Genomic DNA, 13,455 nt, shown 5'->3' with positions numbered 1-13,455 from the left:
CGCATGCGCGTAATATACGTGCGTGTTACTAAGACATATCTTTGCAAAAACAAATTTATTACGTAAAAGTAAAATTATTCACACATGCACTGGGTCTCATAAAAATATCTAACACTGGACGAATAGAAGGAGATTCTAGACTGTTTCTAGCTAAAGCGTCATTACAGCAAAAGCATTTAATCACAGGATTTTTTTAACCAACTAGATAGGCAAACATGCGTACGGCTCATGTGATGGTAAGCGATTACCGTGGCTTATAGACACCAGCAACACCAGAAGCATCGCAAGCGCGTTTTGGACCCCATCCACAATTCCCCCGAGGAGCTTTGATCACCTTACTCACCAACGGGAACACAACACTGCTTGAAAGCAGTATTATTTAGCTGTGACCTTCTGTAAGGTCGAGGTACTTCCCCAGTCGGGCTACTCCTGATTTTAATCAGGATATTTCCTATTGTGCCATAGCTCAGTTTTAATAAGCTTGAAGTTTAAAAATAGTTTATTGATAATTGCACTCGTTTGTTGTATATCACGATAAAATGATAATCACGATTCTGTGACGAAACGCACCAAATTATTTACCATTGCACATTTTTTATCACAGATTACATCCAAAAATATTGTATCGATAATTGCATATTTGTTTATAGGTTTCATTTTTCTAAATTCATGTATCACGATAGCATGACGTTTATCACGATTCTGTGACGAGACACATCGAATTAACACTTTTTTTCGCATCATAATCTAGTCGACATGTAAGTCCAAAAATATTTTTGTCGATAATTGCATACGTTTATTTATTTCTCTTATTCCACTAAATGCAACTATCACGATAACATGATCACGATTATCACGATTCTGTGAAAAAAAGGGGAAAGATAATTGCATACGTCACTTTATTTGTTTTATTTGTAACCGAATAAGGAAACCAGGATCTGATGATGGAATCCCAGAGAAATCGAGGGAACTTCTTGAAAATCCGCAATAACTTTTTACTGGGTGTACCGATTTTAATAATTTTTAATTTAATCGAAAGCTGATGTTTGTCATGTGGTCACATATAAATTTTATTGAGATCTGATAACTACTTTTTGAGTAATCTTTGATAACGCGTAGTTACTTGACTATTTTTTCGTCGATCTACGTTGTATTACTCGTCGATGTAATTGAAGTCGGTTTTTTTTTTTCGTTTGCGAGCAAACACGATTATTTTTTATGTATGTTACTTCAGAACTTTTGACTGGGTGGTGCGATTTCGACAAATTTTCTTTTAATCGAAAGGTGGTGTGTGTCATTTGGTCCCATTTAAAATTATTTGAGATCTAACAATAACTTTTCGAGTTATATCTAATAATGCGTTTTTACTTGACGCTTTTTTCGTCGATCTACGTTGTATTATACCACATAACTTTCTACTGGATGTACCGATTTTGATAATTCTTTTTTTGTTGGAAAGGAGATATGCCTAGTTTGGTAGTTGGTGTATATATATATATATATATAAATTCGATATATGGTCGAATTTTGTAACGTCCTCCTTTTTTGAAGTCGGTCAAAATTGTTGAGTGAATATGCATAATTAGATATAACTCGAAAAGAACATGTCGGATCTCGATTAAATTAAATAAGATCACATGGCAAGCGCCACATTTCGATTTAAAAAAAGAAACATCGAAATCTTTCCCCGCAGTAAAAAGTTCTGAGGTGACATACATAAAAAAAAAAAAAAACTAAATGATTTACTACCAAAATGAGATTACTCTGTTTTATACCAAGATCTCACGCATGACATGATTAAAAGTTACACAAATAAAACCGGAACACAGTTGAAAATAAATAATAGATAAAATTAAAGAAATGCCAACACGGGAAGTACTCATCCCGGCAACACGTATACACATTGAGTCATTTTAGCCTTGTAGTTAATTGAAACTTTAGTTGTAAACGTTGTAAAGGCCTTGTAGTACTTCAACAACAATTACCCTGGACTGGGATCACATGATGGTAATATAAATATAATATTTTTATTAAAAAAAAATTAATAGATATTCTAGATAAAAATTATGTACATATAAATAAAAACGACACCAAAATATATTGGTATATCAATTGATTCGATATTTTTGAGTACCTAATATTAAGAACATGGATTTAATTTTGACTCAAAGATTAAAGTTGTAGGTAAAGTGGATCAGTGGCCAGCGATACACCATAAAGGTCGGTCGTGAGAATTGTTGATGTGGGTACTTTTTTATTAACTAAGGATAATACAGACGACCCCAAGGAAAAGGTACCAGTTGTTATCGTAGACACCTGGATAGCGGTTGTTACTCATAATAGAGTATATATACCCGCAGTCGAGCAGCGTGGTGAAATAGGCTACGACTCTACACGGAGAAGGAGTCCTATGCCCGGCAGTGAAACGTTACAGTAGCCTGAATAAAGAAAAGTAATAGGATAACGAAACAAACAGTTGCCAACAAAGTTGCCAACAAACAAAACCGGAAAACAGTTGATAACAATAAAAACATTCGAAGCGCGGACCAATCGAACGATAACCTTGGACAGATAATAACAACAGGGCAATGAAAATAATCTCGAGTTTTATAAAAACACCTATTGACACGCCACTCGATGCCGCATCGACGGTAATCCCTTAACGACACTTACACTTACGCATTTACGATTAACAAATAAACCGTAAAACGATAACATAATATAAAAACACCCGCTGACCCAGCTAATGTTGTTTTTCCATATATATTATTTAAAATAAACTTATAATATTTACAGTGATGTAGCGAGCTCAAATCGAGGCCGGGGCACAATACCTTCTAACCCCCACCCCATTCGATCGCTTCAGCCTGTAATATCCCACTACTGGGCATAGGCCTCTTTCCCCATGTAGGATAAGAATCAGAGCTTAATCCACCACGCTGCTCCAATGCGGGTTGGCGGATATATTCCCTACTATGAGTAACGATCGCTATCAGGTGTACATGATAACAACCGGGACCGATGGCTTTACGTGCGTTCCGAGGCACGGTGGGGAGACCCACAAGGACTGCACAATCATATAATATCTTGTTTTGTGGACCAATTGGACGCCCTTTTTAGAGTAGCGCCAAGGGCATGATAACCCCCCCCCCCCTGCCCCTCATGTGATGTGACAGTCTAAATCCATTTTGAGTCATACTTGAAATGTCATCCTTGATCGCAGTTATCAGTAGAAATTTAACAGCACAAACCAAGGACAGTGATACGTGTGAGCTGACACATATACACACACATACACATAAAAAACAAACAAATTAAATATACTATAAATTTAAATCATAATAAAAAATTTAATTGCTATATATTTACGGATAAAACTTATAATAACCTGTTTCACCGGGTACCGTTAAAGCTTTTTGACGTAAGATGGTATCAAACAGATCAACATTTATTCCTCTTTATCATCGATCTTCACTTTATTATTCATGTGAATCTTAATTTGTAGTTTATCAATTGAGATGAGACAGGTTCCACTGGCCTATCATACCTCCCGTTAAGTATATTCGTAACTTAAGTGTAGGATAATCTTTTTACGCAACCGGTAAAAAAGTCTCAAAGTACATTTTGAGTCATACATTGATGCAAGTTCGGCTCACACACACACACGTACACATTTCGCACGCCGCTGCGCACGTGACCGCTTGCACGTTGTTTACAAAACGTTAGATTCCAAGTAACTATCAAATTCTTGCTATCAAAACTTTAAACACTAGCAACGTTTCGCGTCTTTACTCGTATAATTTTCAATCCTATGAGAAGATCAGGCTAAAAAGTAGCCTTGGGTAAGTGTAGCGTAGTAGATTCTTCTCTACTGAATCTACATTCCGAATCGGTGGTAGCTTTGCTTTTACAAAAATAATAATTTATAAAGTTTTAATTTGTACAATGACGATTCGAAAGTGCTCTTGGGGCCCATTTGAATAAAGCTGTTTTACCACATAACTATTCGCTGGGTGAACCAATTTTGATGATTTTTGTATTGATCGAAAGCTGGTGCTTGTCATCTGGTCATATTTAAATTTGATCGAGATCTGATGACAACTTTTTGAGTAATCTTTGATAACACGTCTTTACTTAACTATATTTTCGTCTACTTACGTTGTATTACTTGTCGATGTAATTAAAGTTGATTTTTTCGTTTTTTTTTTTTTCGTTTGCGAGCAAACACAATTATTACAAAGATAAAATAACTAATTAACACCCATTAGATCCCTTACGGAAGCAAGTTTTTACTTATTGCATAAACTTTGCTTATAAAATAAGTAATGTCATATCGTACGCAATAAACTGCCTGTTATGTAAACAATCACATGTAGCGCTGACACACTTGATAACAAGTCGACTCGATTTTCCACGTAATAAATTGGTAGGAGGTAGGGATGGCAAAAATAAATTAATTTACAGCCAGTTTTAATATTCTATCCATGTTCAATTTATCCAGCTCTGGTTTTGCCAACAAGTATAGATTTTTGTAGCCGTGTGGTGTCGGCCGAGTAGAATAGCACCACCCCCTTTCTTCCCGTGGGGGTCGTAAAAAGCGACCGAGGGATAAACCTGGCTCAAAATCATCAGAGTCCTGGAGAAGGAAAACTTCATTTGAAACCCGGAATGGGGTCTCCGTCAAGCATTCGTGGCATAGCTCTAAAATGCGAAAGACTCCTGCAGCCGAACTGGCTGCATACCTATCGACTCGTCGTTCCTGTGGGCCTGGCCAGTGAGGTCGGGAGGGTGGCGCAGAACTTAGGCAACTCGGCGTTTTCCTGAAGAGTGTCCTAGGCGACACAGTGTCTGTCTGACACTGTCTAAATCGTCTGCAATAGACGGAGTAAGGCCAATGATGATAGATTTTTGACACGATTTATATTGAGTTTAAGTCGAAATACTATCTCTAGAAAACAAATTCAGGGATAAATTGAATATTGAAACTGGCCATTAGCGTAATTCGCACCGCCATATCTTTTTGTGAATATATCGTTTTTTTTGAAGTAAAACTTCTTTATGTACGCTTGATTTGGGGAGTAAGCTGGTGAATGCGTAAAGAGAGCGTTACGAAAAGTGTGATCGGGCAGCGGGGGAGGCGAGTGGAAGTTGAGAGGGAGGATATAAGTTAGTGAAGATAGAAAGAGGGAGAGTTACGTTTCGTATGTTTTACTTCAGTCGTATGGTCTAAAGCGCACTCGGTTTTTTTTTTTTCATTTATCCATTCTCTGTCTTATCAATAACGAACACTAACAAAGAATTACCCAATTTGGTTGAGTCGTTTGGAAATTATGCGTGTACATACATTATAGATAATTGTTTGATTGAATTGATTACTTGTGTAAACTATTTACACAAAAATAAATAAATCAACAGCCACATACTTTTACATACAGTTTTTAAATTCATGATTTTTTAAATATTGTATGTGCGTGCGTGTGTGTGTGTGTGTGTGTGTGTGTGTGTGTGTGTGTGTGTGTGTGTGTATGTAAAACCGGTTCAAACTGAATTGAACTCAATTTCATTTTCGATCAACTGTATATATAATAACAATTAATCTCAAATGACTTCATTCATCAATATGTTTACATGAGATAACATTTTTGCTTTATTTATTTTTTACTATCAAATTTATCTACAAAATAAACTATACTTCATATTTTCTATATTATTGTTTATGTTCAAAACAGTTTAAAAGTGTATCTTTTTATTACTTTATTAGCGTTTTATTGCACATAATATTATAATATTGTAATAAAGAGGTTTTAATGCAAAAAAAAGTACGACGTTAAGACTTTGTTTGTTTAAAAATTAGAAACTAAAGTAATTAAATAATAATATTGATATAATATTATTATTATTTAATAAATATAATACAGGGCAAAAGAATAATAAATAATAAGATTATGTACGATCATCACGAAACTCTTAATCTGTACGGGGAACAGACAACTTGGGTAGTACCTCGACCTTACAGAAGATCACAGCTAAATAACACTGCTCTACTTTACTCACTGAGTAAGGTGTGATGATTTTGGTGTCGCACGTCTATAGGCTACGGTAACCACTCACCATCAAGTGGACTGTACCCTTGTTTACCACCACAATGGTAAACTCGAACATAGAAACTCTGTACTAGCGACCAAAGTAGGTACTCGATCCACGTGTAAATCTTATATAGAAAATTCTTTAGTTACAATAGTCCGCCGATACGGCTGGATGAAATTATGCATATCGGGTAGGTCTGAGAATCGGCCAACATCTATTTTTCATTCATCTAAGTTATAAGGGGGGGGGGGGGTTAAGGGGGTTTTAATAACATACAACAAAACAACGTTTGCAGCTAGTATTAAATTTAATATATAAAAACATAGTTAATGTGGGTTAATATAACACAGTGATGTTAATTTCAAACTGTAGGACTGTTTGAATTCAAATTGTATTTTCAACGATGCATTCAATTGTTTAAATTAGTTGATATGCTAAAATAAACATTTCCTCGGTTACGTAGCGTTAATGATAATTTTAATTGTTCCTTTTTAAATGAATTAATAATTGTGTTTGATCGTAAAACGAAAATAAAAACCGACATACCTACACCGACCAGTAACGTAACGAAGGTAGACGAAAAAATAGTCAAGTAAATACGCGTTGTTCGAGATAAGACAAAAAGTACTTAGATATCAGATCTCAATCACATTTAAATGGTGCCATGTTACAAGAGCGAGCTTTCAATTAAAAAAAGAATCATGAAAATCAGTATACCCAGCGAAAAGTCATGCGGTATAAACACAACGAAGGTAGACGTAAATATAGTCAAGTAAATACGCGTTATCGGAGATAACTCCAAAAGTACTTGTCGGATCTCGGTTAACCCGGCGAGCGTAGTTTGGTGTGGTCCAACCAGACCAAGATAAATTGATCAATATCTTAATACAGAATTGTTTATTATGCTGTGTGTCTGAGTAACTGCGCGGAGGAAGGTAAGAAGTCATCGATTGCCATCGCGTCAGTCAATGACGACTTACAGAACTGGTCAAAGTTGTCAGCGGGTGTGATGAACCCTGATCAAACTTATTTTATTTATTCATTATTTGTTCCTGCTTTTGTTTTGTCTTATTTTCAGGTGACTAATTTAGAATGTCATACAAAGATAACTAAAGCTAAAGACAGTTCTTCCAACGAATCAGATAATGACGATAGATGCCGAACAAACCCATCAATTTTGATTTATAATTATACGCCTTGATGAATCTGAAGTTTTTTTTACTTTATCAATCTTATAATTTACCCGGGAAAAATTTAACAAGTCCGTCCGCACTCAACAATGAAGCAATCAACGCTGTAATTTTTTTTTTATATCACTAGGTCGGCAAACAAGCGTACGGCTCACCTGATGGTAAAAGATTACCGTAGCTTAAAGACGCCTGCAATACCAGAAGCATCGCAAGCGCGTTGCCGACCCAATCCCCCCCCCCCAGGAGCTCTGGTCACCTTACTCACCAACAGGAACACAATACTGCTTGAAAAACTATTATTTAGCTGTGATCTTCTGTAAGGTCGAGGTACTACCCCAGTCGGGCTGCTCCAGATTTTGAGCAGGAAATTCCTGCTGTGCCCTATCTCAGTTAGATAGTAAGATTACCTCAGTAAATAGATCCTTAGCTCGAATTTCAATCGTTTGACGATCAGATATACTGTCAGTTTCTTATGGAACTTCGAAAAAGGTTCCAAGATCTCGTTAGTGGACCCTTCAAAGATCACAACCACGCACCTTGGTAAAAAAACATACAGACATGATTTGACGACGCGTTGGCGCAACAGAGACAGCACTACTACCGCAGTTGGACTGCTCCATATTTTGAGCAGGAAATTCCTGCTGTGCCCCACCTCAGTTGAAATGTATGGAACTTGACTTTCCGTTTGCGGTGATATTATTATAGGTAATTTTGTTTATCAGTTTTATTACTTATACTAAAACAATAAATAAACATTATTATATAATTTGACAAGGAAATTGACAATCTAATCTGTTACCTTGAGCAATATTTTCGTATCTATTTTGCTTAAACTTCAAACGCGCGTATTTTACGGTGATAATAAATAAGACAGTAAAATAACAATTTATTTTATCATGTTATTATTATTTATCTATTATCTTAATATATATAAATTATGCGTCACGTTGTTTATCCGTAATGGACTCCTAAACTACTTAACGGATTTTAATAAAATTTGCACACCGTATGCAGTTGTGCAGACGACGCGTTGTCGCAACGGTCACAGCACTGGATTGTGGCAGTTTGCGCTGAGGGTTGCAGGTTCGATCCCCGCACATGACAAACATTTGTTTTAGCCATGCAGATGTTTACCGTGGTCTGGGTATGTATGCAGTCCTTGTACCTCGGAGAGCACGTTAAGCCGTTGGTCCCGGTTGTTATCATGTACACCTGATACCGATCGTTACTCATAGTAGGAATATACCCGCCAACCCGCATTGGAGCAGCGTGGTGGATAAAGCTTTGGTCCTTCTGCTGCATGAGGAAAAAGGCCTATGCCCAGCAGTGGGATATTACAGGCTGAATCGCGTAGAAATGCTATGTAGTGTGTGGTTTAATTAAACGCCTCTCGATTGTATTCATCTGTATATAATGCCCCTAATGAAGTTTCAATGTGTTACCCATACAGATACGTACTAGACTATGATTTGTGACTTATTAAATGCCTACCGTTCTATGTATGGAGGATTTCCAACCCACACGTATGGAACATCAAGTCTCTTTGGGGTCCTTCCTCTCTTGCATGGGGAAAGACGCCTATCACAGGCTGAAGCGTATATCTCATACAATTTCAAGTATGCAAATGCAAAATAATATTAATAATATAAAAAAGATTGTTTTAGTTGAAATATGAGGGCCAAGCCGCCGGTAGCTGAGGCACCACGCTGAGGAACGTACTCTCAATACGGACTGTCTCAAGCAACGTTGTTGTGCAAAATTTTTATAAATTCATTTTATGTTATTTTTATACTAAATGACTTGCATATATTTATTGACATGTAAATAGAATGCATAATTTACATAATTGAATTAAACATACTTATTAAGTAGGTACAACTAAAATAATATATAAACAAATCAAATTGTTATTGAAATTTATATTTGTAATTCGAATCCACGACCTTTGCTTCCAAGAATTGCAACTGGAATCTGTTATTCACCTATAGTTCTTAGGTAGGTAACCTAAATATCTAATATAGAAAATTCTCGTGTCACAGTTTTCGTTGCCATACTCCTCCGAAACGGCTTGACCGATTTTGATGAAATTTTTTGTGCTTATCCGGTATCTATGAGAATCGGCCAACATCTATTTTTCATCCCCCTAAATGTTAGGGGTAGTCCCACCCCTAAATTATTATTTTTTATTTTTTACACAAAATGTTTAATTTCTATTTTTTTATGATACAACATTAAAAAATACATACAACCCTAAATTTTCACCCTTCTACCACCAACCCCTATTTCTTAATAGCGTTTAGCGGCAAGCCAACGTTTGCCGGGTCAGCTAGTTAATATATACAAATTACGGGTCACGTTGTTTGCTCGCGATGGACTCCCAAACTACTTACCGGACTTTACTCCTTCAGATCGACTGTCTAAACAGTCACAAAATGGCTTACTAGTCTAAGAAAAATATTAATTCCATAACAAATGGTAAATCTAAACGAATTAAATAACGCCATCTATTTAAGTTGTATATTACGTTGACGTTAACAAAAACGTAACGATATCATTCGTTCAGTAGATTTGACCTCTCATATTTTTTTTCATACCGGGGGCCTGATATAAAGATCGATTCTTAAATGTAATGAAATGAAATGAAAATATTTATTTCATCATAAAGTGATGTACACACTTAACGAAAGTCAAAATAATGTCAATTACAGAAATAATAATACAAATAAATAAATTAAAAAAAAACTCGACAATAATAAAAGAAGTAAACTTCAAAAATATATTAGCTCCATTTTTTATTTCAAAAAAATTAACAAAACGCACTAGTCATCACTACGATTTTCGAGGGTTCCCCTCGATTTCTCTGGGATTCCATCATCAGATCCTGGTTTCCTTATCATGGTACCACCCTTGGGATATCTCCTTGCCGACAAAAAAAGAATGATCAAAATCGGTTTATAAACGACGAAGTTACCTCCGAACATACCTGAAAAATATATATATATTTATAAACGGTCGAATTGAGTAACCTTCTCCTTTTTTTGAAGTCGGTTAAAAATATGCTTTAAAAGATTGAACGCATTAAAAATTTCCTGGTCTATTTATAAATAACTATACACACGTACATTTTAGATGTTGATGCGCAAGGTGAGACGTTATAACCTCGCCCGTCGTGATATATAGAGGAGGATGAAAGTTGAATGCCGTACTTAAACTAAAACACAGCCGAAGACTTTGTTATATAAAATAATAATCTTAGACGACACGTTGGCGCACCGGTCACAGCGCTGGCTGTTGCGCTCAAATACTTGTATTGGCCATACAGGTGTTTGCCGTGGTCTGGGTGTTTGTGCAGTCCTTGTGGGTCTCTCCACCGTGCCTCGGAGAGCATGTAAAGCCGGCGGTCCCGGTTGTTATCATATGCACCTGATAGCGAACGTTACTCATAACAGGGAATATATCCGCCAACCCGCATTGGAGCAGCGTGGTGGATTAAGCTCTGATCCTTCTCCTGCATGGGGAAAGAGGCCTATGCCCAGTAGTGGAATATTACAGGCTGAAGCGTATATTTATTTTCACTGATAGATTTAAAAAAAATCTGTAACATACACACACGATGTTTTTAAAGTAGGAGGGTAACTTAATCGTGATGAAGTTACATAAATATTTATTTACATTTTATATTAAATATAGTGTATCAAGACAAAGTAAAATTTAAACGGATATATTGCTGCTATGAGTAACGATCGCTATCAGGTGTACATGATAACAACCGGGACCGACGGCTTAACGTGCGCTCCGAGGCACGGTGAGGAGACCCACAAGGACTGCAGAAACACCCAGACCACGGCAAACACCTGTATGGCCTGTATGTATGTAATACAAATGTTTGTCATGTGCGGGGATCAAACCCGCAACCGCCAACGCAACAGGTACAATCCATGGCTGTAACCGAAAATAAATATATTAAAGTTCAATGAATGTCACTTTGCAATGACACTAACATTCTTCTAAGGGCCTTTGAAGTGTCCATTACGTTTACATTTTATTACGAATAATTTACAAAACTGGAGTAAAGAACGCATAAAAACGTTAATTTAAACTTTAATCGATTCACTCACTTTACTTTGACGTTTTAACCGACTTAAAACCGTCAATATATCATCTCCTTTGCCTTAAGCTTGCCTGGAAGAGATTGCTTTTAAGCAATAAGGCCGCCTTTTGTACATTTTTCTACTAATTATTGTTAATGTTGCTTGTTTATTTTATTTCTTGTTTGGTGTACAATAAAGTGTAAAATAAATAATAGATTTCGGCAAACAAGCTTACAGCTCACCTGATGGTAAGCGATTACTGCAGCTTATAGACGCCTGTAACACCAGAAGCATTGCAAGCGCGTTGTCGACCCCACCCCCAATACGTCACATTCGTCACGTCACATCTTACTCCACAAGTCAAGCGCGCGTACAGAAATTTTATTTAAATAAAACGCTTTGTATTAACATCAGCAATTACCGGTTCGATTTCGAGAAATTATATTTATATTAGAAAGTCTGATGAGTAAAATTAGGCCAAATAAACCGGCTTAGAATGTCGACATAATATAGCCACCTATGTATATATATTTTTTCAATTGGAACGTATAAAAGTAATGCATTTGTATTCAAACTTCCACAATTCGTAATGCGTACGTTGTTCTACAGTGACGATTAACTGTTATTGATTACTTTAACAAATTAATTACTTTTACAGTGTGGGACGTCCCCCGGCCCGTTGGACCGACGATCTACGTAAGATTGCCGGTGTCGGCTGAATGAGGATTGCGGGAAAACCGGGATGTCTGGCGCGAACTTGGGGAGGCCTATGTCCAGCAGTGGACTGCAATAGGCTGAGCTGACTGATTACTTTAAATAAAATTTTATTTATCGAGACATTTTCTATTATAAATAAGTACAAAAATGTACCTAATAATAAAAAAAATATAATGATTGTCTTTTCGTCTTTGGATCATATATATTATGGTCGAATTGAGAACTCCTTTTTTGAAGTCGGTTAAAAGTGCCACCAAAATCATAACTGATTTAAAGCCCTATCTTCCTGTTAACTATTAATAACTAGATACTCCGTATGCTAGTAGCGCGCAGCGATCGACGTCACGATGCACTAACGATGGTACATACAAGATGATTGAGGATGTGATGCGTCATACTGATGTTATCTTTTAGGATAATCAGTAGATATCTTTAAATTACACCTGATTAGGTAGCTTTTTGAAGTAAAACTTCTTTACGTACGCTTGACTTGGGGGAGTAAGCTGGTGAATGCGTGACTAGGGCGTTACGAAAAGTGTGATCGGACGAGGCGAACGGAAGTTGAGAGGGAGATATAAGTTAGTGAAGAAGTAAAACTTCTTTACGCGCGCTTGACTTGGGGGAGTAAACTGGTGAATGCGTGACGAGGATGTTACGAAAAGTGTGATCGGACGAGACGAACGGAAGTTGAGAGGGAGATATAAGTTAGTGAAGATAGAAAGAGCTTACTTCAGTCGTGTGGTCTAAACTTCTAAAGCATACTCGTTTTTTTTTATGCCACAAGAATATCAATTACAGCCCGCACGACGGTATATGTAAAGGCAGCCTAGGGACGCCTGCAACCCCAGGAATATTGCAATGGCGATTTCAATCCTCTGACCCTCCACAAGAGCCCTGGCTACCTTACTCACTGCAGTAACGCAAGACTGCTTGAGGGCAGTGGTATTTAGCTGCGATCTTATGTAAGGACGAATGACGAAAATGGACGAAACTTGGAGCACGATAGTTCTCGCTGTGACCTATATCATTAAAATACTCTACTATACTAACTACATTTATTTGTGTGGAAACATTCACACATTTGACGCTTAAAACTACTATTTCAATAATGACTAATTCTCTCAATTCACACAATATAACATTTTACTGGATTCTTTTATTCAAATGAAAGCGGGTGCTTGTCGCGTTCCGTTTAACCTGATCGAAATATGACAAGTACTTTTTGAGTTATCATTAATAATTCGTATTTACAGAAACTAGTGGTCGCCGCGCCGTGAGGTCGAAATTCGACCATTATGAAAAAAAAAATTAATTAAACGAAACCAAAAAACTATGAAAATAAAGAATCTTTTTAATTTTTCAATTCGACT

At 36.6% G+C, this 13,455-nt stretch overlaps 1 protein-coding gene and 1 long non-coding RNA gene across 2 annotated transcripts in view; one reads left to right on the top strand and one right to left on the bottom strand.

Moving 5' to 3' along the window:
• The window catches only part of LOC123667907 (pyruvate dehydrogenase (acetyl-transferring) kinase, mitochondrial), a 60,775-nt gene that overhangs the window by 27,784 nt on the left and 19,536 nt on the right, over positions 1 to 13,455 (bottom strand). The window lies entirely within an intron of this gene.
• LOC123667909 lies at positions 222 to 3,747 on the top strand. Its single transcript, XR_006745490.1, has 3 exons — positions 222 to 456; positions 1,285 to 1,289; positions 3,735 to 3,747. It is a non-coding gene; the product is annotated as an uncharacterized LOC123667909 (long non-coding RNA).

This window comes from Melitaea cinxia, chromosome 29, assembly GCF_905220565.1.
Source record: "Melitaea cinxia chromosome 29, ilMelCinx1.1, whole genome shotgun sequence".
Lineage (NCBI taxonomy): Eukaryota > Metazoa > Arthropoda > Insecta > Lepidoptera > Nymphalidae > Melitaea > Melitaea cinxia.
This window is presented reverse-complemented; position numbering and strand designations above follow the sequence as displayed.